Genomic DNA, 24,640 nt, shown 5'->3' with positions numbered 1-24,640 from the left:
AGCCCCCAGAGGATGCGGCCTCTGCTCCTCCCTCAGATTTGCATTCATGTGTTCGGCAAACTTTTTCTGAGAAGTTCAGTCTGGGAAGTGAGGCCAGGGACAGTTTCCTGGACGAGGGGGCATCTGAGCTGAACTGTGAAGGACGTCAGAGCTGACCGGCCAAGGAAGGAGGGAAAGGGGAAGGGCAGAGGACACAGCCCGGGCAGAAAGACCTGGAAGTGAGGAATTTATGAAACTAAGAAGAGTTCCATCTGGAAACTGCCAAGAAGTGAGGCCCGGCGGGGGCGCCTGGGTGGCTCCGTCGGTTGAGCGTCTGGCTCTTGATTTCGACTCGGGTCGTGATCTCACGGTTCTCACGGTTCGTGAGATCGAGCCCCATCTCTGCGCTGACATCAGGGCGCCTGCTGGGGATTCTCCCTCTCCTTTTCTCTCTCTTCTCCTGCTCTCTCTTTCTCTCTCTCTCTCTCAAAAGGAATACATACACATTAAAAAAACAAAGTCTTAAAAAAAAAGACTTTAGTCAAAATCATTCATTTAATTCGGTTTTAAAGGCAGCGGGGTCCTGCTGCGGTCACAGGGGTGGCCAAGGGGGTTCCACTCTGTCCTCAGGGAGTCTTAGTAACCACATCATGTGCTTCCGTTGCATGTTGACAGACAGATTCCCGGCCCTGAGGCGAAACAGAAGGAAGTAAAATCCTACCACAACCCCAGAAGAAGAGAACGAGAATATCAGCGGCCGGTCCTCAAGATTCTAGAATTGCACTCCTTTGATGGGAGTGCTTAGGGGTTCTTAGCACAGTCTATACATCTGTATTTTCTTTCTTTCTTTCTTTTTTTTAATGTGTTATTTATTTTTGAGAGAGCGTGAGCAGGGGAGGGGCGGGGTGGGGGGTACAGAAGATCAGAAGAAGGCTCTGTGTTGAAAGCAGAGAGCCCCATGCAGGGCTCGAACTCGTGCAGCGTGAAATCCTGACCTGAGCCGAAGTCGGCCGCTCAAGGGACCGAGCCACCCGGGCGCCCCTCCAGATCTGTATTTTCCAACCTCAGGTGTTAACCTACTAGGCATAAAACAGTGAGTCTCAAGCAGTCAATCAGAGCATGTGTAAAAATAATTATGGTTTCCTGGTATTTTAACTTAACTGTGGGCGCGCACCTGTTCACACACATACTGTGTTGCCGATAAAATATGAATTCTGTTGTGCATCAAGTGAGGTAAATTGGACACACTTTGAAAAAATTAAAAAAAAAATTTTTTTAACGTTTATTTATTTTTGAGACAGAGACAGAGCATGAACGGGGGAGGATCAGAGAGAGGGAGACACAGAATCCAAAGCAGGCTCCAGGCCCTGAGCCGTCAGCACAGAGCCCGATGCGGGGCTCGAGCCCACGAACCGTGAGATCGTGACCTGAGCCAAAGTCGGACGCTCTACCGACGGAGCCACTCAGGCGCCCCAAATCGGAAACACTTTGAAAAACACTGGTCTTGGGGCGCCTGGGTGGCTCAGTCGGTTAAGCGTCCGACTTCAGCTCAGGTCACGATCTCGCGGTCCGTGGGTTCGAGCCCCGCGTCGGGCTCTGGGCTGACGGCTCAGAGCCTGGAGCCTGCTTCCGATTCTGTGTCTCCCTCTCTCTCTGCCCCTCCCCCGTTCATGCTCTGTCTCTGTCTCAAAAATAAATAAAAACATTAAAAAAATTAAAAAAAAAAAACAAAAAAAACACTGGTCTGCGGCCCCCTACCCAATCATCTCCCCATCTTTTTCTCACACAAACTTCTCTTTGCTTTTAGCCAAGATTTTCTCATGCCAACCCAGGGATCCCCTGTGTCCTCCAGACCCCCAGTCTGGGTCACGTGTCCCTCCAAGCTCCTCCAGTCCCTCGAGTCTCCCATCCCAGCCCTGCCCACTCTGGATGGTCACTGTCTGGGGATAGGTCTGTCCCCTCCATTGGGCTGGAGGGTGGGAGCGTCTTCACCGCCGAGTCCCCCACATTGCCCTGCACGGGGCCAGGGCGCACAGTAGGGCCTCTGGGAATGTGGTCTGACTCTTTCAGAAACGGGAAGGAAAGGAAGGAGGCAGGACACTTGGGTACACCGGAGCCAAAAGACTCTGGGCCTTCAGGCATCCAGGCCTGCCTGGGAAGCCGCAGCCTGGGGCCCTGAGACTCGCCCAGACCTTCCCTTCCTACCTTTCTAGTTATTTATTTAAGAGCCGGCTTGTCTGGGCTGCTCTGCCCCGCCCCCGCCCAGCTGCAGGCTGTCAGGTCTCTGCGGCTTGTGGTGCAACAGTAACTCTCGGGTTTCTGGGCCTTTAAGGCCCAGAGAGAGGGTGCTGCCCTCCTTACTTCTCCCCACACCCAGTTAAGGTCCTGGGAGCTGGTTCCCAGGCCAGCTGCCCCCTACCACCACTCCCGGGCCTGCCCCGGGACCCCACCGCTGCCTCAGAGCTTGGGTGACCTGGATGGAAAGGCATTGGATGCTTTCAGGGAGTCAGGATAGGATAATGGTCAAGGGTGTGGGGTCAAGGGTACAGGGCAGCGACAGGGGCCCTCCCACTTCTTAGCTGACCTTGGGCGAGGGATTCTACCTCTGAGCCTCATGTCCTCAGCTCTGAAGCAAGATGAGAGTCGTATTTACCCCCAGGGTGGCAGGAGAATTAAATAAAACCAGGTGGCTGCAAAAGAGAGGCCTTGGCCATGTGATAAGAGGTCAGTATATGGCAGATTAGTCTATCAGTATATCAGATTATTAGCTTTTCCCTTTATTTATTTTTTTTAACGTTTATTTATTTTTGAGACACAGAGAGACACAGCATGAACGGGGGAGGGGCAGAGAGAGAGGGAGACACAGAAACGGAAGCAGGCTCCAGGCTCTGAGCCATCAGCCCAGAGCCCGACGCGGGGCTCGAACTCGCGGACCGCGAGATCGTGACCTGAGCCGAAGTCGGAAGCTTAACCGACTGAGCCACCCAGGCGCCCCTAGCTTTTCCCTTTAGAGATCCCTGGTCAGACGTTCGCCAAGCCATACCCCCCTGGGGGCGGGGGGCGTCTGAGGCGAATCCAAAGGAACATGGCCTTGGGACACCTGGGTGGCTCATTTGGTTGGGCGGCCCACTTCGGCTCAGGTCATGATCTCACAGCTTGGGGGTTCGAGCCCTGCGTCGGGCTCCGTGCTGACCGCTCGGAGCCTGGAGGCTGCTTCCGATTCTGTGTCTCCCTCTCTCTCTGCCCTTCCCCCCGCTCTCAAAAATAAAATAAACATAAAAAAAAAACAAATTAAAAAAAAAGGAACATGGCCTCGTCAGGAGCTAATTCAAAGGGTTAATGACCACGCAGCCTGTTCACGGTGACTATGTGGGTGTCATCTCTGAAGGCAGCCGGCGCGAAGGACCAGGACGTTGTGAGTCTGGAGTTTTTGTCACCTCCAGCCCCCTGAGGCTAGGGCAGCCCCTGAGTATCAAGTGCTGTCCCCACCTGTGCGGCTGGCCAGCTGGGTCCCCGGAGAAACGTCCAAAGAGCTACCGCTTTACTTTCTGAGAAGAGTGTGAGGCCAGTGACCTGGCTTTGAGGGGGGTCAGGATTTGCACTGGAGCTTGAGGTGACGGGGCATCTGAGTTCATCTGAGTTCTGATTAACAGGCTCTGGGCAAAGTCCCCCCCCCGCCCCCCGCCGGGGTTGTGGGGTGGGGAGGACTGTGAAAGATGTTGCCACCTTGACCTCAAATAATGCTCAGTTACCATTTGAGGGCCTATTAGAGACCAGTGGGTCCGATCCCCTCGTGGTACAGACAAGGAAACCGAGTCACAAAGTCCCCCAGGGCATTACTGGCCAAGCCAGAGAAGCCGTCACCGGGGATGGAGATGGGGTATCAGGCCGGGAAGAGCGGAGGGCACAAACATCCAGAATAGCCAGAGAAGTCCGAGAAGGACATCAAGATACCTTCCATCCGTTTTATGTTTTTACCCCAAGGCACCAAGTTAAAAAAAAACGTACTTAAAAAAAACAAAAACAAAAACAAAAACAAAAACAAAAAAAAAAAACGTACTTAAAAAATAAATAAATAAGGGGCGCCTGGGTGGCTCAGTCGGTTGAGCGTCTGACTTCGGCTGGGGTCACGACCTCACGGTCCATGTGTTCGAGCCCCGCGTCGGGGTCTGTGCTGATGGCTCAGAGCCTGGAGCCTGCTTTGGATTCTATGTCTCCCTCTCTCTCTGTCCCTCCCCCCGCTCACACTCTGTCTCTGTCGCTCTCAAAAATAAAGAAACATAGAATTCTTAAAATAAATATACATTTAAAAAAATTTTTTTTGGGGGGGGTGAAACCGACACAACATGAAAATCAACCGTTTTCAAGCAAACAATTCAGCGCCATTCAGTACAATGCCAGTGTTGTGCAACCACCACCTCTGTCTAGTTCCAAATCATTTTTGTCACCTCCCCCAGCCCCTGCCGAGGAAACCCGTGCCCATTAAGCAGTGACTCCCCATCCCTGCCCCCGGGTGCCAACACCAGTGATCCGCGTTCTGTTTCCGTGGATTTGCCTCTTCTGGGGATCGTTCGCACAAACGGAACCGCACAGTAGGTGGTCGCGACGGTCTGAGTGTGCGTGTCACCCCCAAGTTTATATGTAGAAACCCTCACCCCCCGCAGGGGTGCCTGGCTCAGTCGGCTGAGCGTCCGACTCTTGATTTCGGCTCAGCTCATGACGTCACAGTCTGCAAGTTCGAGCCCTGCACTTTGGGCTCTGTGCTGACAGCGTGGAGCCTGCTTGGGATTCTCCGCGTCCTTCTCTCTCTGCACCTCCCTCCTTTCTCTCTCTCTCTCTCTCTCTCTCAAAAAAAATTTAAAAAAATTAAAAAAAAAAAAGAGGCTCCCAAAAGCATCGTCGCCCCTTCTGCCAGGCGAGGCGACGAGTCTGTTACCAGAACGGGGCCCCCACCTGCCCACGCCATGCCATCAGGCCCCCCGATCTCCGACTTCCAGCCTCTAGAACAGCGAGCCATAAATTTCTATCGTTGACGAGCCATCCGGTCTGCGGCATTTTGGTAAAGCAGCCCGACCAGACCATGATAGTGAATTTGACATTGGACTTCTTTCAATTAGCAACCCGTAGTTTGATGTAATCATTACCAACCATTGAACCCTTACTAAATCCTGGGTGCTTCCGGGAGGGCACACGTCTTAACCTGTTTGAGCCTCTCAACAAGCTGCCAAAATTACCCTTATTGTGACAGTCCCGTAAACAGAGGTACAGAGAGGCGGCCGGCCCCGCCCAGGGTTCACGCAGCCGGTGAGTGGCCGCACCGAGACCTTTTTCCTTCTCCTTTTACTTTATATTCTATCCGATTATTATTCTTAGCATCTTTGGCCTTCTTACTTTTCACGCCGTGGTAAAATATACATAACCTGAGGGGCGCCTGGGTGGCTTAGTCAGTTAAGCGTCCGACTTCGGCTCAGGTTACCGATCTCACAGCTTGGGGGTTCGAGCCCCGCGTCGGGCCCCGAGCTGACCGCCTGGAGCCTGCTTCGGATTCTGCGTCTCCCCTTCTGCCCCTCCCCTGCTCACGCTCGCTCTCTCTCTCTCTCAAAAAATAAGTACACATTAAAAAAAATTTTTTTTAAATATACGTAACAGGTTGTGGACTCTTTTTTTTTTTTAACGTTTATTTATTTTTGAGACAGAGAGAGACAGAGCATGAACGGGGGAGGGTCAGAGAGAGGGAGGCACAGAATCTGAAACAGGCTCCAGGCTCTGAGCTGTCAGCACAGAGCCCGACGCGGGGGCTCGAACTCACGGACCGCGAGATCATGACCTGAGCCAAAGTCGGAGGCTTAACCGACTGAGCCACCCAGGCGCCCCTGGACTCTTTTAATCATTCGAAAGAGTACAATCCAGTGGCGTTGACACACTCACGGTGTGGCCATCAGCACTACCCGGTTCCAACCCGGTTTTCATCACGCCAAAGAACAGGCAGGATCCGAACGCGGGATTTCTACCTCCAGAGCCGAGGCAGGTGCTCCCCCTCAGCCTCTCGCCCGAGGAATTTCGCAAGTGGGCAAGAACTCCTCCCGTCTTGGGAGTCAGGCCCGCAGAGCGATCGGTAGCTACGGATCGTTTCCCGGGCTCCGCCAGGATCTGGGTTCTAGCACCGGGGCGGGCACACCCCACACCGGGCTCCTCTCGCTGCCGGGAACCTTGTCACCGCCTCCAGCCCCTCGCCTCCTGTGACCACGAGGGGGGACCCCTAAAGGGTGCCAGCGCGGAAGAGAACAGAACTGACAGGTCGAGATGGGCCTCGTGGCATCGTTCGAGCCCCCTGAAGCCAGCTATGCCTGAAGCCAGCCAACTGGACGACTTTTCACTCCGATGGGCCGACCCGTTTCTGATTTTGCGGAAGACGGAGGCGATAAGGATCTCGGGCCCCTGACGTAGAAAGGGACCGAAGCGATCCCGTAAGAGTCGGTCGGCTCTAGGGCTCTGGGGGTAAACTCCCGGAGAAGGGGAAGGCGGCAGAAAACAAGAGCGGGTGGGAACACGGCCCATCTCAGGGGACAGACAGCAGGTTATCAAGGTGGCTTGGAATGTGCGATTTACAAGGGGTCGTGGTCATGAGGGAGCATAACGCAGGCTGAGGGCAAAATACAAGCTAGTACCCCTCCCGCCCCCAGGTGGGATCCGTGTGATATTCTTTGGACACCCCCGGGCTCCCCGAGAACAAACGAAAGGGGTTTCAGTGCTTGCCACGGTGACCTGGGAAACTAAGGCAAATGAAGAGTTAAATCGCCTTACTGCCTCCAGCCCATTGGCACATCCTTGAAACGGGCAGAACGACCTCCTTCTAGGAGCTCAGCTGCCTCGATGAGGACACTTTGCGGGGGGACAAAAGAGAATCTTAGCTTAATATTATCCTGACCCCCCCAGGATCCCGTGAGTCCACTTGAACGTAGCAAAATGCCTTTGGAAACTTCCTTTATGTCCACTCCCCCAGGATATGTGTTGGCAATCATACTCCCAGCTGACGGCCCCTGATAGCCATCTGAAGGGTCAGACGACTGAGGTTTTACTAAACGGTAATCAATGACGTTTTCCTAACCCGGAGAGCCCCTCAAAGTCCTGGAAACCTTGCTTCCGAAATACCTGAGAGACTTCCTCTATCCCTGATCCCCTCCCAACCTGAGGGGATAGAATCAGTTACCTGTCACGACCCCAGAGTAGCTCTCCCCGCCCACGGGGTCCTGTCCCCGGGCTTTAATAAAATCCCCTGTTTGCACCAAAGACGTCTTCAAGAATTCTTTCTCGGCTGTCGGCTCCGAACCCCACCATCACCCCCAAAACCCCATCATCGGTGGGGTCGTGATGCAACAACCTTCCTGTCACAAGACAGAGGGACAGGCCCCAACGCTGAAGGACCGGGGCCTTGGGAGAATCAGGCAGCCAGAGCCATCCAAGAGTTTAAGCCTCAGGGGCGCCTGGGTGACAGGTAACTCGGTCGGTTACGCGTCCGACTTCGGCCCAGGTCATGATCTCACGGTTCGTGAGTTCGAGCCCCGCGTCGGGCCCTGTGCTGACAGCTCAGAGCCTGGAGCCCGCTTGGGATTCTGTGTCTCCTTCTCTCTCTGCCCCTCTTCTGCTCCTGCTTTCTCTCTCTGTCTCTCTCTCTCAAAAATAAATACACATTAAAAAAAAAATAGTACACAACTTTACAGGAAAAAAAGAAAAAAGAGCCTAATCTCTCTGCATTACAACGGCGAGCTGGCAAATAGTTAACCACTGGCTCTTTGGGGGAGGAAACAGCCCTGATTTGCAGGTTACCGATTTCGAATATGACCTTGTCGAAAGCGGAGATCGGAAGAAATACACAGTAGCCCCGGTTAAGCGTCCAGCTCCGGATCTCAGCTCAGGCCTTGATCTCAGGCTCGTGAGTTCAAGCCCCGGGTGGGGCTCCAGGCTGGGCGCGAAGCCTACTTAAAACAAAACCACAGACACCAATGGCCCACACGTTAGGGAGTGTTTCTACCGTGCGGACAAGAAAGACATAAATAATCTCTGGAGCAGAGATTAGCCTCCTCGTTACGGAGCGACACATGTTGACCACCGATCGTCTTTGTGTTTAATGTAATTTATTTCATCGCGAGTGCACATCATTTCATTTCCGGCAACTGGCCGAGTTTAACGACGGGCTTGCAAAATTCCCGAAAGTTTGGCAATCAGCTCTCCCAGACGGTTACGAGCCAGCCCCAGCACACCAGGGAGACATCTCCCAGATGAGAAAGAGAAAGCCAACTTTCGGACAAGTCGCTACAAGGCCGTGTCTGGGCCTCAGTCTTCTCGCCGAAGAGTGAGCCCCGCTCTTCAGCTTCGCGGCTCCTTTCCGGATGTGGAACGCTTCAGGCTCCTACCTCAGGGCCTTTGCACGTGCTGTCCCCCCGCCGCTGTTTGCACCCCTGCCCCCAGATAACCACGGATATGGGAAACAAAGGCGGAAAGAAAGGTAGATGAGATCGCATTTCCTCATAACCCCACAGCCCACTGAGAGATAGCTACTTGAGATCGAGTACTGAAGTTTATTTTGAGAAAAAGCATACTCACACAAACACGCGTGAGGGGCACAGAGAGAGGAAGAGAATCCCCCGCGGGGGGTCGGGGGGGGGGGCTCGATCTCAGGAACCGTGAGCTCCTGACCTGAGCAGAAACCAAGAGTCGAACCCTTAAGGACCAAGCCATCCAGGGACCCCAACTCCCAACATCCGACCCACTACGTAATGTTAACATGTACTTACTTTGTCGATCTACTGTCTTCCCCACTTGGAATGTCAACTCCCTTTTCCGCTGGAGCCCCAGGGCCTAGAACGGTACCCGGCATACAGTAGGCGCTCAATACGCAAGTGTTGAATAAGTGAATATATTCTTTTTTTTTTTTTTTTTTTAAGGAGGCTCTACGACCAACGTGGGGCTCGAACTCACAACCCCGAGATCGAGAGTCACCGGCTCCAGCGACCTGAGCCAGCCAGGCGCCCCTGAATGTACCCTTATGTTTAAAAAAAACGGGGGGGCAGGATCATGTGAATTACCTCCATAGCATTTCACCAGCTGTATTTACTTACATATGATCGACTATCTCTGGGAAAAAACCCAAGAAACTGGTGGCCCCAGGCCCCCCCCCCACCCGGAGGGGCCCCAGGGGGGAAGGGAAGGCTTTCACTGCATCCCCCTCCTGTGCTTTTAGAGATCTGTGCCTTTAATTACCTATTAACATTTTTTTCAAGTGTTCTATAAAAAGTACTGCCTCGGGCTGCTGTGGGGAACAGGGATGGAGGAGGGTGAGCGCGGGCTGCGAGGAGGCTGGGGCAGTGACCCGAGAGCGGGGACTGGACAGGGCTGCCAAGCCCTCATCGCCTGTTCCAGAAGGTCCCGCCACGGAATGTTCTGCACGAAGCCCTTAGGGGCGCTGGGAGGCGAGGCTTGTCCCTCAGACCCGGCCCTCTTGGCCTGGCCTCTGCAAGCCAGCCGCAGGGCCTCCCCAAAAGGCACTTTGGCCACCTCCGTCCCCGCACCAAAGGATCCCGATAAGACCCACCGCCTCCAACTGTCCAGGGGATCAAAGCTGCGAATCCTTGGGGCGCCCGGGTGGCTCAGTCGGTGGAGCGTCCCACTTCGGCTCGGGTCACGATCTCGCGGTGTGGGGGTTCGAGCCCCGCATCAGGCTCTGTGCCGACAGCTCAGAGCCTGGCGCCTGCTTCGGAGTCTGTGTCTCCCTCTCTCTCTCTGCCCCTCCCCTGCTCATGCTCTGTCTCTCTCTCTCTCCCTCTCTCTCAAAAATAAATAAACCTTTAAAACAACAACAGCAACTCTGAATCCTTCATACCCCGTCTACAAGGGCAGGAGCACCGGACTGAGTTGCACCCCCAGAGGGAGAGGTCAGCTTCCTTCCTCCACAATGATCTGACAGGCGTCAACTCTTTGTCAGGCACCCGGCCAGGGATCAGGGAGCTGGGGGGTGAAGGGAGGCCTCGGCAGACAAAAAAAAGGAGTCCGTGGAAGTAGGAACAGGGTTTTTGTTGGTTTTTTGTTGTTTTTTTTTTTTTTAAGTTAAATCCTGCAAGAATAATTGGTCTGCGATCTGACTGAGAAGGTGCCCTCCTGGTGAGGAAGTGGGAAGGGAGAAGCAGGAGGAGGGAACAGCGAGCGCAATGGCCCAGAGGCCGGGAATGAGCCCAGAGAGTTCAGGAATCAGGAAGAAGGCCAGTGCGGCCGGATTGAAGGGAACGAGGGAAAAGTGTCATCAGATGCAGCTGAAAAGACAGGTCTCCGTGGGAGTCATCGACTCTGTCAGGGGCTTGGTAGCATCCCCTCCTCCGGGAAGCCCTCCTTGGCTGCATCAGGTGCCCCCATCCCGATCCTGTTCAACCCGGGCTTGTCACTCTCTAGTCATCGGCCTGCAATGCCCGGGGTAGGACTGATCACCATGGGTCCCCAGCCCTGTCCAGCACATACCTGGGTACACAGCAGTTGCTCGGTAAACGACGAGGGTGCATGGAGCAAGCTGAGGGCACAGCACAGGCCAGCAGCAGCCCCTCCCCCAGGCGGAACACGTGTGATAGTCCCCGGACACCCCCGGGGCTCCCCACGAACAAAGGAAAGGGGTTTAAGTGCTTGCCGCGGAGATGGGGGAAACTAAGGCAAATGAAGAATTACGTCCCCTTACCGCCTCCAGCCCGTTGGCACGTCCTTGACACGGGCAGAGTGCCCTCCCCCCAGGGGCTCGGCTGCCTCGATGATGACACTTCGCTGGGGGCAAAAGGGAGCCTTGGCGGTCACCTCCAAAGGCTCAGCTTCCGGGTCAGGTGGGCGGGACTAATCCAGCTCTGCTTCCTGGCGGCTGGCCGGCCTAGGAGGGAAGCGAGATGACAGAAGCCATACGGGTAATGGCAAGGGAATTTTGATTATGCTGGTTTTTCCTTCTCATTGGCTTAACATGATCCTGACCCGCCCCCCCCCCACCCCCCAGGATCCCGTGAGTCCACTTGAACGTGGAAAAAGGCCTTTGGAAACTTCCTTTATGTCCACTCCCCCAAGATACTCCCAGTTTATGGCCCCTGATATCCATCTGAAGGGTCAGACGACTGAGGTTTTACTAAACGGTAATCAATGGCGTTTTCCTAACATAGAGAGCCCCTCAGGGTCCTGGAAGCCTTGCTTCCGAAATACCTGAGAGACTTCCTCTATCCCTGATCCCCTCCCAACCCGAGGGGATAGACGAGTTACCTGTCACGACCCCAGAGTAGCTCTCCCCGCCCACGGGGTCCTGTCCCCAGGCTTTAATAAAATCCCCTGTTTGCACCAAAGACGTCTTCGGGAATCCTCTCTTGGCCATCAGCTCCGGACCCCGCGCCCCCCGCCTTCACCCGGAAACTTCATCAGTAAACGCCCCGGGAGGATGACCTTGGCTGCCTCCCCGTCTCCCCTCAGCCTTGCCTCTTCCTGACCCAGGCCTGCATTCCTGAGGGCCCCATCCGGCTACTGCCTTCCATCCCATCCTCAAAGGCTCCTCTGGGGAGGATTCCCAACAAGGCCAGGGGCCTCTGATGGGCTGCCGTCCAAGGTCAAGGCTCTGAAGTGGTCGGATCAAACACTTCTAGGGCTGCCCTTGGGCCGGGCCAGCGTGGGGAGGCTCAGAGGAGACAGAGATTCCCAGGCGTCGGTGTTCAGGGAAGGAGAATGAAAGGCAGGGTTGAAAGGCAGGGTTGAAAGGCAGGGTTGAAAGGCGGGGGTCCCACCCCAGTGACAGCACGCGATTTTCAGTTGCTGACTCATTTGGGGCCAGAGGCTGAGCGAATCTTTTTTTTTTTTTCTTCCTTTTCCTTTTCAGTTTATTTATTTTGAGAGAGGGAGAGAGAGAGAGAGAACCCCAGGCAGGCTCTGCACTGTCAGTGCAGAGCTCGATGTGGGGCTCGAACTCTCCAACCACGCGATCAGACCCGAGTTGAAGCTGGACGCTTAACCGAAGGAGCCCCCCCACCCCACCCCGCGCCAGGCGCCCCATGCTGGGCTAATCTTTAAAAATAATACAATATTGGGGCGCCTGGGTGGTTCAGTCGGTTGAGCGTCCGGGTTCGGCTCAGGTCATGATCTCGCGGTCTGTGGGTTCGAGCCCCGCATCGGGCTCTGTGCTGACAGCTCGGAGCCTGGAGCCCGTTTCAGATTCTGTGTCTCCCTCTCTCTCTCTGCCCCTCCCCCGCTCTCACTCTGTATCTCTCTCTCTCTCTCTCTCAAAAATAAAGATGTAAATAAATAAGTAAATAAATAAATAAATACGATATATAGGGCGCCTGGGGGGCTCCGTCAGCTCAGCGTCTGACTTAGGCTCAGCCCATGATCTCGCGATTCGTGGGTTCGAGCCCCGTGTGGGGCTCTGGGCTGACCGCTGGGAGCCTGGAGCCCGCTTCCGATTCTGTGGCTCCCTCTCTCTCTCTGCCCCTCCCCTGCTCGTGCTCTGTCTCTCTCTCTCTCTCTCTCTCTCTCTCGAAAGTGAAAGCATTAAAAATAAGATTTAAAAAATAATACAATCTATTCACGTCAATGGGTAAGATGTAGTCAGACTGTGTAACTCAGAAGGTTCGAAAGGCCTAAAGGGAAAAGTATTCCATTTTTAGGATTTTCAAAGGAGGGGGGGGAGTACCTTTCAGGTTGGGTGCTGGCAGCTCACAATCTTTTAAATGATATCTGCTGCCCACGCAGGTCCCCTTCCCGGAGGCAACTCTTATTACCAGTTTCACTCAAAATGTTGCTCAAAGGATATTCACTAGGCGCCTACTATGCGCCAGGCACTGTCCTAAGGGCTGAGGATATAATAGAGGGGGCTAGGGAGTCCGTATTTTTTAACATTTACTTATTTATTAAAAAATGTTTTTTAATGTTTATTTATTTTTAAGAGAGAGAGAGAGACTGTGAGCGGGGCAGGGGCAGAGAGAGAGGGAGTCACAGAATCCGAAGCAGGCTCCAGGCTCCGAGCGGTCAGCACAGAGCCCGACGCGGGGCTCGAACTCACGACCGTGAGATCATGACCTGAGCTGAAGTTGGACGCTTACCTGACTGAACCCCCCAGGCGCCCCTATTTATTTATTTTTGATAGAGAGACAGAGAGAGAGAGAGAGAGAGAGAGAGACAGAGGCAGAGTATCCCAAGTAGACTGCACTGCCGACAGAGAGCCCGATGCGGGGCTCGAACTCGTGAACCGTGAGATCGTGACCTGAGCCGAAATCAAGAGTCAGACGCTTCGCCAACTGAGCCACCCAAGCGCTCGGATCAGTATCTTTTTTTTTTTTTTTAATAGAAAGGTCAGAGAAGATCAAACTGTTTTGAGTGCTGGTGGGGGTGAGCTAGATTCCTGGATGCCAGAGGAGAAGCGGAGGAGAGAGAGAAGCCCGGCTGGAATGTTGTCCATATCTAGGCAAAACAGGAAGGGTCCCCAGGCTCAAGGGCGACCACAGCGTTTGCCAAAGATAGACACAACAATCTCTCCCATCCCACACGCTCTTACAGTGCGACCTCGACGTGCCTCCCACTGTGTTTTTTTTTTTTTTAAGCGTATGTGTTTCTCTTGAGAGAGACAGAGACACTGCGAGTGGGGGAGGGGCAGGGAGACAGGAAGAGAGAGAGAGAATCCCAAGCAGGCTCTACACTGGCAGCGCGGGGCCGACATGGGGCTCGAACTCACGAACCTTGAGATCACGACCTGAGCCCAAACCGGGAGACGGATGCTTAACCGGCTGAGCCACCCGGGCGCCGCGCCCCACCCCCCCCCCCCACTCCCGCTGAGGGTGTTTTGTGTGAGGGTACGTTCCCTCGCCCTTGACACTGGGCAAAACTTCGCGTCTACGCAGACCAGTAAAGCGAGTGGAGGTGAGGCTTCCGAGGACCAGGTATCTCCCACTTGCTTTTAGGGCACCCGCTCCCGGAACCCAGCCACTTGGCTGTGCGGATGATCAAGGAGCCCACGCCGGGAGGTCCCATAAAGGTATGGCAGCCGTCAGCCCAGCTGAGGTCCCGGCCACCAGCTGCCGGCACCAACTCCCGGACGTCGCGAAGATTCCTCCAGCTGTTTCCGGCTCCCAGCAGGGAGTTGCCTCCCAGGTCTGCCACTCTAGCCGGCCGAGGCCCCAGATATCGGGGCGCAGAGACAAGCTGTCCTCGCTGTGCCTCGCTCAAACTCCTGACCTACAGAATCCATGGATGTCATAGAGGGATTTTTTGTTACGCAGCAGTAGATAACTGATACACCGAGTAGTGGGAGGAGGGAAGAGGTAGATGGGTGGGGAGGAGTCTGGGAAGGTTTTCCTCTGGTGGGTTCTCTTCTCTCAGTGATGTAGAAAGCAACGTCCCCACTGAGAGTGGGCAGAAAGGGAGGAGACGTAGGCGTCTGAGCCGTCTAGGAAACAACTCGAGTCCACCGACGAATGAGTGGATAACCCAAACGTCGTAGGTCCACACAAGGGAACATTATTCGCCCTCCATCTTGCCCCGCCTCCATCAGGCTGGTGTGAACGTCCCGGCGGAGGCTTTCGAGAACTCCAGAGCATTAACAATGCCGACGAGGGGAGCATCTGCCAAGTTCTTATTAGGCCACGCTCCAGAGTCATTTTCCAGCTTCTGATTGCGATGACGAAGCCCGATTACACGGAAATCACTGACGATCACGGAGCTGGGAAAATTGCTCTGAAGCTTCCAGACCCATCCCATTAGTCTGATTTTATTTGCACTGACAAACCACAGCTGGTGTCTCGGACCAAGAGGAAGTAGGACAACAACGTATAGGAGGGAGAGTCCCGGCAGTCTTTCTCGAAGGGTGTAATACGTACGTAAAAATAAAATACCTCAGTGGGGGGGAGAAAATGAAAGGAAGTTCTGACGAGGTGGATGAACCTTGAAACATCGCACTGAGTGAAGGAAGCCAGATGCCAGAGGATAAATATTGTATGGTTCCATCCATATGAACTATCCAGAAGAGACAAGTCTGTAGAGACCGAAACAGTGGGGATAGTTGCACAGCATTGTGAATGCGTTGAATGACACTGAAGTTTACCCTTTTATTTTACTTTTTTTTATTGTTTGTAACGTTTATTTATTCTCGAGAGACAGAGCATGAGTGGGGGGAGGGGGAGAGAGAGGGAGACACGGAATCCGAAGCAGGCTCCGGGCTCTGAGCCATCAGCACAGAGCCCGATGCGGGGCTCGAACCCACGAACCGCCAGATCGTGACCCGAGCCGAAGTCGGCCGCTCAACTGACTGAGCCACCCGGGCGCCCCTATTTTATTTTTTGTAACTGTTTACTTATTTATTTTGAGAGAGAGCGCACATGAGAGAGCACAAGAAGGGAGAGGGGGGGAGAGAGAGAGAATCCCAAGCAGGCTCTCCCCTCAGCAAGGAGCCTGACATGGGGCACCATCCCACGACCCTAGGATCCTGACTTGAGACACAATCAGGAGTCAGATACTTGGCCAACTGAGTCACCCAAGCCCTGAATCTTACACTTTTCAATGGTTAAAATGATAAAGTTTGTGTTATGCATATTTTTTCTTTTTTTTTTTTAGGTAAGGCCTACACCCAACATGGGGCTTGAACTCACGACCCCAAGATCAAGAGTCGAGGCTCGCTCTACCGACTGAGCGACCCAGGTGCCCCTATGTTATGTATCTTTTACAATCTAAAAAAAACTTAGGAGTGGGGCACCTGGGTGGCTCAGTCAGTTGAGCGTCCCACTTCAGCTCAGGTCACGATCGCCCGGTTCGTGGGTTCGAGCCCCGCGTCGGGCTCTGTGCTGACGGCTCGGAGCCTGGAACCCGCTTCGGATCCTGCGTCTCCCTCTCTCTCTGCCCCTCCCCCGCTCACGCTCTGTCTCTCTCTCAAAAATAAACATTAAAAAAAATTTTTTTTTAAAGTTGAAATGGTGGAGGAAGTGTGTGGTTGTCGGCTGTGACAGGTGTCCCCTCTGGTCACAGGACAGAGCGGGAGGTGAAGGGTGGGCTGACGGCAAGGTCTTTCGAGGACAAGAGGTCAAGTCGCTGAGGAGCCAGCACACTGGAACGGCCATCTCCGTGCATTTGGAATTGCGGGAGAATTAGGACAGGAAGGGGTGACAGAAGCCAGGGGACCACGGGCCAGGGAGCTGGGGGTCTGCCATTGATTGTGCCACAAGGGGTGGCACCTGCCGTCCGTGTCCGTGGGAACAGCCAGGCTCACATTCTGGAGGGAGAGCGTCATCATCTGTAAGCCCTTTACCGGCCTGACTCCCTCCTCCAGGAAGCCTTCCAGGGTTGTTCCGAATCTCTCCTCCCCTGCCCAATCTGGCTTCTCCTACCTTGGATCCCTGCTCTTGGGAGAAGAGGGGGAGGAGGAAGCTGGGGGTGGGGGGTGGGGGAGTGGAAGTAAGGGCGTCTGAGGTCATCAGGAAAAACATCCATAATATGTAGACCCTCCACAAATATCTATTGAGGGCCCACTATGTGAGTGGGAAGATTACCCCGGATCATCTGGGGGCATCGAATGTCATCAAGGGTCCTAATAAGGGAAAGAGGAAGGCAGGAGAGGCAGAGAGAGAGAGAGAGAGAGAGATGTGATGACAGTGGCAGAGGTAGGAGTGAGGCAAAGAGGGCCAAGGGCCAAGGGATATGGGAAGCTTCTAGAAGTTTGGAAAAAGCAAGGAAACAGACACATCCCTAGGGTCTCCAGAAGGAACACAGCTTGATTCGAGCCCAATAAGACTCATTTCAGACCTCCGGAATCGTAAGATAACAAATTTGTCTTTTTTTTTTTTTGAATTTTTTTTTTTTTATGTTTATTTTTGAGAGACAGAGCTCGAGCAGGGGAGGGGCTGAGAGAGAGGGAGACGCAGAATCTGAAACGGGCTCCCGGCTCCAAGCTGTCAGCACAGAGCCCGACGCGGGGCTCGAACTCACGGGCCGAGAGATCGTGACCTGAGCCGAAGTCGGACGCTTAACCCACTGAGCCACCCAGGCGGCCCCAAAGTTTGGAATTTGAAATGGGGTGTTTAGGGAAGTCCTGGACGACAAGATGACATTTGAGCAGACCCCTGGAATTGTGGGAAGGGCATTCTAGGAAGAGGAAGGATTCTGGCAGGGGGGATGGGGGGGAAGCTCAGATCATGACCAGGTTTCAAGGAGCCAATGCACTTCACAGAGTAAGTGAGGGTAACAGCGGCAGCAAATGCAATGGGGACATTAGGCAGGGTGACAGACGGCGTGGAGCCTTGTGAGACCTTGGCTTTTGCTCTGAGACGGGAGCCACCAGGGGGTTTCGAGCAGAGAAGAGATGTGATCAACTTAGGTTTTTACATGGATTGCTGCGACATCTGGGGTGGGGGGGGACAGACAGCCAGGGCAGAAGGGAGGAAGCCAAATCTCAGTCACAAGAACTCCTGTAGCGATTGAACTCTTACCGTGACTCGTGGCTGAGATTTATTCGGGGCTGACGATGTGTCCCGCGCGGCCCTAAAAGCAATTCGGGACGCGGGCTCGTGCAATGCCTCCCACCTCTTCGACCCTGCTTGACACATGGGCAAACCAAGGCTCGAAAAGATCAAGTGGCTTGGCCAAGTTCATTCCTGATGGTTCCATCTACTGATTTATTTTTTGTTTCAAGTGTATTTATTTACCTTGAGAGAGACAGAGCATGAGCGGGGGAGGGGCCGAGAAACACGGACGAAGGACTTGAACAGATAATTTTCGGAGCAGGAAACTGAACCAGCCGATACATATCTCAGGGGCGCCTGGGGGGCTCAGACTTAGGTGAAGCATCCGACTTTGTCTCAGGTCATGATCTCGCCGTCCGTGGGTTCGAGCCCCGCGTCGGGCTCGGTGCTGACGGCTCGGAGCCTGGATTCCGCTTCTGATCCTGTGTCTCCCTCTCTCTCTCTCTGCCCCTCCCCTGCGCATGCTCTTTCTCTCTCTCAAAAATAAACATTAATTTTTTTTTTTTAAAGGAAGTGTTTGTTGAAAGAATGAATAAATCTCCAAAATCACAGTGTGTGTGTATGGTCTAGTGATAACAAAGGCTGTTTTCAGGATTCCAGGACAGCGCGTTATTTTATTGTTGTTTATTTAACAATTTTTTTTTAATTTTTAATGTTTATTTATTTTTGAGAGCAAGAGAGCTTGGGCAAGCGGGGGAGGGGCAGAGAGGGAGGGAGACACAGAATCCAAACCAGGCTCCAGGCCCTGAACTGTCAGCACAGAGCCCGACGCGGGGGCTCGAACCCACGAGCCGCGAGATCATGACCTGAGCCGAAGTCGGACGCTTAACCGACCGAGCCACCCAGGCGCCCCAGATTCACGTTGCAGTTTTAAAAAACAACGCAGAGAGGGCTCCTGGGCAGCTCAGTCAGTTAAGCGTCCGACTTTGGCTCAGGCCATGAGCTCGCCTTCTGTGAGTTCGAGCCCCGCCTCGGGCTCTGTGCTGACAGCTTGGAGCCCTGCTTTGGATCCTGTGTCTCCCTCTCTCTCTGCCCCTCCCCCACTCACCCCCCCTCCCCCCGCGTGTGTCTCTCTCTTTCTCTCTCTCAAAAACAAATAAACATTAAGAAACTAAAAATAAAAACACAGAGAGGGGCGCCTGGCTGGCTCGGTGGTCACTGGAGCATCGCACTCTTGATCTTGGCGTCAGGAGTTCAAGCTCCACATCAGGCAAAGAGATTACTTTTTTAAAAATTAAATTTTAAAATTAAAAAAAATACTAAAGAAATAAATACAGAGAGATCCTGTGTGCCTTTTACTGAGTTTTCTCCAATGGGAACATCTTGTAAAAGTGGCCTACAAGCTGAGGGGCACCTGGGGGGCTCAGTTAGTTAAGCATCTGACTTCGGCTTGGGTCTTGATCTCGCGGCTTGAGTTTGAGCCCCCTTTTCAGGCTCGCTGCTGCCAGCATTGCACCCGCTTGGGATCCTCTGTCCCCCTCTCCCTCTGCCCCCTCCCCGCCCCACTCACGTGTGCTCTCTCTCTCTCAAAAGTGAATAAATGTTAAAAAAAAAAAAAAACAACTATAGTACAGTTGATTCTCTTCATTCGCGGCAGTCATGCTATGTCAAGTTGCCGCAAATGCTGAGTTAGCGAATACTGAATCACGGTGGTTGGCGGGGGGGGGGGGGGGGGAGGGCGGGGCTGGGGGCGGGGGGGCGGGGCGGGGGGCGGGGGCTGCATACAGTTAGGCTCTGGCCAGCTTCTGGTTACAACATGTTCACGAAACCATTAATATGTAACTTTGTTTTCTGTGTGTTTCTGTTTGAAAACACCTTACATAATATCCCTTGTGGATTCCTTCACCTTGAACTCAGGCCAACAGCTCTGTAACTCACACCTGAGGGAAGTTCTTCTAACGCACGTAAACATCGTCCACGTTTTCTCCGTGAGGCATATCCCAGCCTTCTTGCGCGTGGGGACTCTGGACAGCACGACTCTTGGGGGCTGTTTTAAACAGGAAAACCACTGACAGAAAGCACAAAAATGTAAAAAATGTGGCACTTAAATAGACCGTGAAAAGGACGCTTGTTTACAGCATGGGAGCTGCAAGGGGAAGGCAGACCTGTAGCCCCGTTCAACTTCAGCTGGGAATGTGTGTTGGGCGACTCAAGTTTTTTATTTATTGACTTATTTTTTTCCATTCTGTGCATGTCTGGGAATGACCCGGAAAGTGCCGCCAGTATTGACTTTGGGGGTTTCCGAATTTGCATTCGCAAGTATGGAATCTACAAATAACAAGGATCGACTGTCCGGTATCCCAAGCAGGATGTCCCGACACTGACCGGGTCGGAATACAGATCATTCCATCACAATGTCTCCCTCACCGACCCCGCATTGTCCTGGCGTGGCCACCCCCATTTTCCCTGCTCTGACCTCCTTCTGGACCCCTGGTGACCACTAATCTGTTCTCCAGTTCGTGGGTTCGAGCCCCGCATCGGGCTCTGTGCTGACGGCTCGGAGCCTGGAGCCTGCTTCGGATTCTGGGTCTCCCTCTCTCTCTGCCCCTCCCCTGCTCGCGCTCTGTCTCTCTCTCTTTCTCTTTCAAAAATAAATAAACATTAAAAAATTAAAAAAAAAAAAACACCACCATACCCCTTAGCCATCACTCCCCAATCTCTCCCTCCCTCCCAGCCCCTGGTAAACAACCAGTCTATTTTCTGTCTTTATAGATTTGCTGCTTCTGCAGATTTCACATAAATGGATCATATGTTGGTCTTCTGTGTCTGGGTTTTTTTTTTTTTATTAAAAAACTTTTTTATGTTTGTTTATTTTTGAGAGAGAGAGACAGAGCCCGAGTGGGGGAGGGACAGAGAGACAGGGAGACACAGCATCGGAAGCAGGCTCCAGGCTCCGAGCTGTCAGCACAGAGCCCGACGCGAGGCTCGAACTCATGAACTGTGAGATCGGGACCTGAGCCGAGGGAGGCAGAGAATCTCAAGCAGGCTCCAGGCTCCGATATGTCCGTCCGGAGCGGGGCTCGATCTCACGAACCGTGAGATCATGACCTGAGTCAAAATCAAGAGTCAGACGCTTAACCGACTGAGCCCCCCCGGGGAGCCCCTGTCATGTCGTGGTTTTCAATGTTTGAAGATTCGGCGACACCAAGGCTGCCTGGATACCAAGGGACGTGTGGCCGCTTGAGGTGACATCTGGGATTGGCTTCCAAATAAGTCCAGGGCCCTGGGTGGGGTATGAGAGCACAGGGTTAACCCGTACGTTGAGGATGAAAAGCGAACGTTTGAAACAACAACAAATGGAATCAGGGTGTCGAGTTATCTCGCTCGGCCTCTCACACCGGCTCGCGGGCAGCCACAGGGGAAACGATGGCCCCGACCCCAGACAGGCTCGAATCCCGGGTCTGCCGCTTCCCGGGTCTGTGCGCCAGCTAAGTGACTTGGCCCTCACCTGCCCAGCAGGGGACAATCAGACCCCGTCAGAGAACCTGCAAGTTGGGGGCTGAGCGCCGAGCCTTCCTTGCAGCAAGAACTCAACAGATGGGAACTGGGTGGCCTCCAGGAGGTGACTTTGCCTCTCTGGGCCTCAGTCTCCTCACCTGTGAAATGGGATAGTCCTCTCCCCTACCTTTTGGGGCTGGGGAGAGGACTCATTTGTTCGTTCACTCATTTAATATTTCTTGAGCGTTTTCTACGCATCATTATTGAGTGTGTTTTTAAGATTTTTTTTATTAAAAAAAATTTTATGTTTATTTTTGAGAGAGAGAGAGAGGGAGAGACAGAGCAGGAGCAGGGGAGGGACAGAGAGTGAGCGAGAACACAGAACCCGAAGCAGGCTCCAGGCTCTGAGCTGTCAGCACAGAGCCCGACGCGGGGCTCGAACTCACGGACCGCGAGATCATGACCTGCGCCGAAGTCAGACGCTCAACCGACTGAGCCACCCAGGCGCCCCTAAGATTCTGTTTTCAAGGAATCTCTGTGCCCAACGTGGGGCTCCAACTCGTAACCCCGAGATCAAGAGTCGCGTGCTCTCCTGAGTGAGCCAGCCAGGTGCCCCAGGGATAACTATTTTCTGTGGTGAGGTCAGGAAGGCCAGGCAGGGGGAGGTGACATTAGAGTAGAGACCTGAACGAGGTGAGAGAAGGAGCCACACAAATATCTGGGGGAACTGTGTCCCAGGCAGAGAGAATAAGTGCAAAGGCCCTGAGGCAGGACTGTGTCTGATAAGCTCAAGGAACAGCAAAGGGGCAAAAGAGGGGACAGCAGCGTCGTTAGGTCCTTCTGAGTGAGGCAAGAGCCGCAGGAGGGATTCTTATGGGATTTTTTTTTCGTTGTTTTTCTTTTTTGCAAGAGAGAGAGGGAGGCAGAGAATCCAAAGCAGGCTCCACGCTGTCAGCACCAAGCCCGACGAGGGGCTTGAACTCACGAACCGTGAGATCGTGGCCTGAGCGAGTCGGATGCTCAATCAACTGAGCCACCCGGGGGCCCCGCAGAAGGGATTCAAAGAAGCAAGTGACATCGTGCACTTCCTGCGAAAGGGTTCTGCCGTCGCGTAAGGAACCTTCTGCCCCGGTTAAGGTGACCGCCATGGCTAAGGTGAGGGACGATGGCTCTGGGACCGGGGTGGTGGCTGTGGGGGGTCAGGCTTTGGATACATTCTGAAGCTCAAACCCACAGGACTTCCTGCTGGCTGGGATGTGGGCTGTGCGATGCAGAGGTGAGTCATGAGGCCCTTCAAAGTTTCCAGCCCACGTGTCTGGAAGGATGTCTGTGCCGCCCGAGAAAGTAGGCGACTCAAGCCACTGAGCATGAGCTGCACACCGGAAGTGCCTGACATGCGCTAGGGCAATTAGAGAGGATGTGGTCCGCCAAGGGCGGGCGTCACGGGGGAAGGAAAGGCACGGCTGACCCTGGCCACCCTTGACAAGACTCAGGCAAGTGCTGGGCACAGAGCCACCCTTGTCTTCCACCTCCCGTTTCCCTCTGGCCTGGGCCGGCCTCTCCCTTGCCCAGGCCGGAAAGAAAGAATTTCTCCCGTCTTTACCTTGAATTCACTCTCAGCCAGGTTGATGAAGCTCCCACCCCCTTCCGCCAGGCCCGTCTTCACCCAGGGGGCTGATAACTACAGATAGGTTACATCGCAGATGTTTGGTATACGGTGTGAGGTAGAGATCTCCCATCTCATCACCAGCCTCCTTTCCTCATCTTCCAGAACTTCCGGGGCTGTTTTCCCCTCCCTCTTTTGCACGGTTATTCATTCAGTTTTGTCTTGTTCTTTTTTTTTTTTTTTTTTAACTTTTTAATGTGTATTTATTTTTGAGAGAGAGAGACAGAGTGCAAGCCGGGGAGGGGCAGAGAGAGAGGGAGACGCGGAATCCGAAGCAGGCTCCGGGCCCTGAGCTGTCAGCCCAGAGCCCGATGTGGGGCTCGAACCCACCGACCGCGGGATCACGACCTGAGCCGAAGTCGGATGCTTAACCCACTGAGCCACCCAGGCGCCCCTGTCTTGTTCTTATTGATTAGTCAAGAGCTCTTTATATATTACGGACACGAATCCCTCTGTCAGGTACATGGATTGCAACTATCATCCACAACTTGTGGCATATCTTTTCATTTTGTTTACAGTGTCTTTTGATGTCCAAAGGCTTTACTTTCAATGCAGTCTTTTCTAGACAGCCCCATGTGGATAACCCACATCCTTCCTCCGTGATCTGAAAGGCGACCTTCTGTCTCTTATGAAATCTCCATGAATGTGTGGGTCTGTTTCTGAGCCGTCTGTTCTTTTTTTGGTAATCTGCTTGCCTAATCTTACGCAAATACCATGGTCTCTTAGTGGCTGAGGCTAAATAATGATGATCTTGATTTCTGGTTAGGCAAGCCCTCGTATTCCTTCCTGCTCAAAAGGTTCTTGCCTTTTCTTGTAGCTTTGTTTTCCCACATGGATTAGTTTCCCGGGGCTGTTTTAAGAAAGGCCCACAGACCGGGTGGCTTAAACGGCAGAAGTGTATTGTCCCGTGGCCCAGGAGGTCAGAAGTGTTGCAGGATTGGTTCCTTCTGAGGGCTGGGAGCAAGAATCCGTTCTAGGCCTTTCTCCTTGGCTTGTGGGTGTCCGTCTTCTTCCCGTGTCCTCACTTGTCTTTCTTCTGAGCCCGTCTGTCCCTGGGGCCAAATTTCCCCTTCTTAAAGGACACCAGTCCTGGGGCACCTGGGTGGCTCAGTCGCTTAAGCATTAGACTTCGCCTCAGGTCACGATCTCTCAGTTCGTGGGTTCGAGCCCCGTGTCGGGCTCTGTGCTGACAGCTCGGAGCCTGGAGCCTGCTTCGGATTCTGCGTCTCCCTCTCTCTCTCTGCCCCTATGCTGCTTGTGCTCTCTCTCTCTCAAAAATAAATACATAAACATTAAAAAAAAAAATCCCCATCTCCCTGATCTCACATCCCTCCCCAGCCACTGTTTTCTTTTAGAGCAACACTTCCTCCCAGGGGTTTCTAGGGGCTTTTGTCCTGTTCTTTCCTGGGCTCTCCAGAAGCCGCTCTGATTGGTCCAGGGATCGGGCTCCACCAGCGGCCAATTCTCTGCCCTTCTCTGATGTGACCGCTCAGCAGCTTTTCTTTTTTTTTTCACTTTCTTTCTTTTAAGAATTGAGGTACATTCACACATCCTAAAATTCACCTTTTTTTACAAAAAGTTTATTTATTTATTTTGAGAGAGAGAGAGAGAGAGAGAGAGAGAGAGACAGCCTGCACAGGAGGGGCAGAGAGAGAAGGAGAGAGAATCCCAAGCAGGCTCTGCACGGCCAGGGCGGAGCCCGACGCGGGGCTCGAACTCACGGACCGCGAGATCGTGACCCGAGCCGAAGTCGGCCGCCCAACCGACTGAGCCACCCGGGCGCCCCTCCATTAGGTATTCCTAAGCGAGCCATCCTGACAGGGCCATCGTGCAGTGATCTGAACGGCACGGAAGGCACAGGTACTCTCTCCTCCTGAGCCCCCCGGTCCCCTTGATTGGATGACGCTGCGCTGGGTGGCTTTCCTTCCTATGCACTGGCCTGTCAGCCTCTCTGTTACCCTCTGATCGCTCCCTCTTCCTCTTTCTCCCTCCCCCGCCCCCCACCGTGGCGACCTCAGCGACCTCGTGGCCGGCCGTCCATACCTGCAGCGTT

At 53.6% G+C, this 24,640-nt stretch overlaps 1 long non-coding RNA gene across 2 annotated transcripts; it reads right to left on the bottom strand.

Annotated features, from left to right (window-relative positions):
* Positions 1-8,639: 8,639 nt before the first annotated feature.
* On the bottom strand, positions 8,640-11,368 carry LOC107180149. 2 transcript variants are annotated; one of them, XR_001510884.2, is made up of 4 exons: positions 11,260-11,368; positions 10,489-10,882; positions 8,775-8,838; positions 8,640-8,676 (listed from the first exon to the last, which is right to left on the bottom strand). It is a non-coding gene; the product is annotated as an uncharacterized LOC107180149 (long non-coding RNA). The 2 variants fall into 2 exon arrangements; XR_006211908.1 differs by having other exon boundaries at positions 10,700-10,882.
* Between the last annotated feature and the right edge of the window lie 13,272 nt (positions 11,369-24,640).

This window comes from Panthera tigris, chromosome E2, assembly GCF_018350195.1.
Source record: "Panthera tigris isolate Pti1 chromosome E2, P.tigris_Pti1_mat1.1, whole genome shotgun sequence".
Lineage (NCBI taxonomy): Eukaryota > Metazoa > Chordata > Mammalia > Carnivora > Felidae > Panthera > Panthera tigris.
Note: the sequence above shows the minus strand (reverse complement) of the source record. Positions and strands in the feature narration are given on the sequence as shown.